Source organism: Rhyacophila brunnea, unplaced genomic scaffold, assembly GCF_057557595.1.
Source record: "Rhyacophila brunnea isolate RB1 unplaced genomic scaffold, BYU_Rbru_1.0 scaffold_585, whole genome shotgun sequence".
In the NCBI taxonomy this organism is placed as follows: domain Eukaryota; kingdom Metazoa; phylum Arthropoda; class Insecta; order Trichoptera; family Rhyacophilidae; genus Rhyacophila; species Rhyacophila brunnea.
In genome coordinates this window covers 156-3844 of record NW_028233261.1, presented here as the reverse complement: position 1 = coordinate 3844, position 3689 = coordinate 156, and the positions used below count along the sequence as shown (strand labels likewise).

The 3689-nt window shown below is 26.2% G+C and overlaps 1 non-coding gene across 1 annotated transcript; it reads left to right on the top strand.

Moving 5' to 3' along the window:
• Positions 1-225: 225 nt before the first annotated feature.
• TRNAL-UAG (transfer RNA leucine (anticodon UAG)) lies at positions 226-303 on the top strand. Its single transcript has one exon. It is a non-coding gene; the product is annotated as a tRNA-Leu (tRNA).
• Positions 304-3689: the final 3386 nt, after the last annotated feature.

The window sequence follows — 3689 nt, the reverse complement described above, 5'->3', positions numbered from 1 at the left end:
AATATATAAGATACAAAATATATGGCGAGAAATAATTAGAGCAAGTATTTATTTTAAACTAAAATACATACCTTGTATTTTTTACAATATAAAATAGCTCTAGATATATGAATTTCTAATTTGAATAGAAAATAATTTTCTAATTCGTCATTTTTTCCATTACAATTAAATTTTATGGTTTTTTCTTAATAAAGATAATAATATAAAATAATTAAACAAATTTTTAGTGTGATGGCCGAGTGGTCTAAGGCGGTGGAATTAGAGTCCATTCTTCGGGCGGGGGTTCGAATCCCCCTCACACTATTTTAATAGAATATATTAATTTAATTTAAAGTAAGAAAATTAAAACCTTTGATTGTAGATCTTTTGATTACTTTAATTTTAATACTGTAAAATTTGCAATAAATAGTTCTCATATTTACCTGAGAGTTTTTCGGACTAGAAATATAAATATTATTAGACATTATTCTTTAAAATTTTGTCAACAGAAAGTATTCAAAAATAGGATAACACAAGTTATACAAAATTTGTGGGCATTTTCATTTTTATAATATTTGCATATAAAATTGGGATAGGAATCACGGATAAAAATAATTTAAAAAAAAGGAATATTATTTGGTGTACTAAATTAATTTTTATTTATGGGCTATATTTATAGTCGTAATTTTAGTTTTTGTTCTCAGGCACAGCTTGCTTGATACTCTGTACACACAGTGTATTTATACTTTCGGCTATCTTTTCCTCTCCACAGTCTTCTTCAATACCCCTCCTTCTTTCGAGACCTATTAATTCAAGGGTTTTTCTCAATCCCAATGTTTGAATATATGCCTCAACCTGGTTTGTGACATCTAGTTCCTTCAGGTACCTTCTATGATATCGTGTAACCACACCGTCCCATGTTATAACATATGGAATAATTTTTGTCTTGCATTTGTATATTAATGATAGTTCAGATGCTAGCAGGTCATATTTTCTCAATTTTTCGTTTTCAACTATGTTTATGTTGTCAATACTTGTCACGCCAATTTCGATCAGTGTGATGCAGTTCTTCTTTTTGTCATATACAAAAATATCAGGTCTGTCGTTCGATAACTTGATGTCTGTTTTAATTCTTGTATCTACTTTGATCTCTGCGAATTCGTTTTCCATTATTTCTTGTACAGAGTGTCTGCGTATTTTTTTTGTTTTTTTGAAGTTGTATTTTCTTGCCAGCATAAAGTGAAGACATCTTACAATCTCATTGTGTCTTCTTGTATAGTCATGACCAAGCATTTTTTTACATCTGCTTGCTAAGTGGTCGACAGTTTTTATTGAGTCGTTACAGTGCGGGCACCTTGATCTATCTCCAAAGAATATGTTCCTATCCTGGATAAAGCAGAATCTAGCTTCTTCTAATGGTCTGATATTTCCATATTGTAGCCACTTTGAGGATCCTAATATTTCTAGCGTTGTATTTTTATGAACATCGAAGAGTTTTTGATGTAGTGTTTTTTGTTTTATTTTACACAATAAACTCTCTTTTTGTTTAAATTCAAGCGTAGAAAGATCTATGTCAACAAGGCCATATTTTGTTGGTGTACTAAAAAATAATAAATTATTTTATATTTATATTTTTTTAAGTAATTTTATGTCTTGACGATTACTTTTTTGCAATATTGTGTATCGGTTTGTAATATTCGGTATTGAATATTTGGCATTGAATACATGCTAAACTTAAAATTTAATAATATTTTTATTTTCTGATGCTTAAAAATCTTTTAGCAGTCGAATTTATTTTTTAAAGTTTATTTACTGATATGTTATTGTATTTTGAGGAATACATGTTTAAAAAAATAGTTTACCCGTTCTTTTTACTTTAAAAGTAATTGCATTTCTATCAACAACATATACCACGATTTATTTAGAACTTAAATAAATTGTGTGCACTTAATTCAAAATCATTTATCATAGAATAGTCATTCTAGATTAATCGTTTTTTTCCCGTGGTATTATATATACAGGCACTATCTCTAAGAAAAAAAATTAAATGTTGTTATATACTATGAAAATTCAAAAATGATTCCTTCGATATTGTTTTTCTTTAATGATCACCATTCTTCAACTATTTTAAACATCTTTTAATGTTCTATAAAGTTTTTAATTTGTAGCCAAGGACGAACCACAGCAAAAATATTGCTCTATGTCAAGTTTCTGTACTAAACTTGGGTTTTATAAATAAAGAAATATGTCTTTTTTTCTTTAAAAAAAGCGGAAAATTATATGTCTTGATCTAAATAGTATATATGCTCTGCATTTAGCTTTTTTCCAAAAAAAAATTATTTAAAAATATTTTATTGAAACTATAATTTATTCATGTGTTAATTTTGGGTATACCATATAAATTTTTTCTTCAAGCATAGCCTGATTGATTTTCCAAGTATTCATCATATCTATACTCTTGGCCTTATCCTCTTCTTTTAAATCTTATTCGATACCTTTTCTTTATTCAAGACTTATTATTTCTGGTTTCTTCCCTAATTCTATAGTTTTAATGTATTCCTCGATTTGATTTGTGACTTCGAGCTTCATTAAGTAACTTTTATGATATTTTGCTACCATTTTACAATATATGGTGTAATATTTGTCTTATATTTATATATTAATGACAATCCAGATGCTAGTTAATTGTATCTCTTATTTCTCGTTTATGATCATGTTAATTGTATTTATTGGTAGCACGAATTCTATCAAGGGTTACTTTTTTTTCGTATATGTATATATCGGATAATTAATAAATTATATGCTTAATAGTCAAATAGAGACTATAGTTAAGTGTTTAAATATTCGATATTATATTTATATATCCATAATTTTATTTATGTGTTAATTTTTTATTTATGTTTAATATTTTATTTGTGTTTAATATTTTGTCAAACAGATTGTGTGATACAATAAATATCAATAACGAGGTTTGTCATCTCATCCTCGTGTGTTCCTCTTCTTTTCTCATAAGTCTTTAATTTCAAGTGTCTTTCTACATACAAGACTTAGGGTTATATCTTCAATTAAAATTAAAGGATTTAAATGAATGATTGAAGATTCTAATTCTACACATGCAAGCTTATTTTAGATTTAAAACAAATGATAGTTTACTTTTAGCTGCAAAAGTATACAGAAAACATAGTTGGTAAATCCACAGTTAAACAAAGTTTTAAGTATAATTAGTTAATTTATTAGGGGCAAAAAGACTATTTTCAATTCCTGTATACCTGTGCAAACAAAAAAAATCCATCATCGGTATGATAGAAGGATTCCTGAAGCGGTTAAACAGTTTAAGTGTCAAATTTATTTCGTTTTTTTTTTACTTTAGTGTGCAAGAATTATAATATTAACATTTCATTGAACGTAAATGAATCCTGTCATTAATTTTTAAATTTATAAAATTTAAAAGTATGTATAAATTATTAGCATTTTATATATGTGAGAAATTATATTTATGCTTTTAATATTGCTTTCTTCGTGATTTTTAATTATTTTGCTTTGTTTATTCTTTCTGTTTGTTATTTACATTGTTAATTCATATGATCATTTAATAGAATCTATAGATATATATGACACCTTTTCTACATTTTTACAAAATATGCATACATTAATGTTTATTAATCGCTCACAATCATTTAAACATATATATTTTTGTTCGTTCATATTTC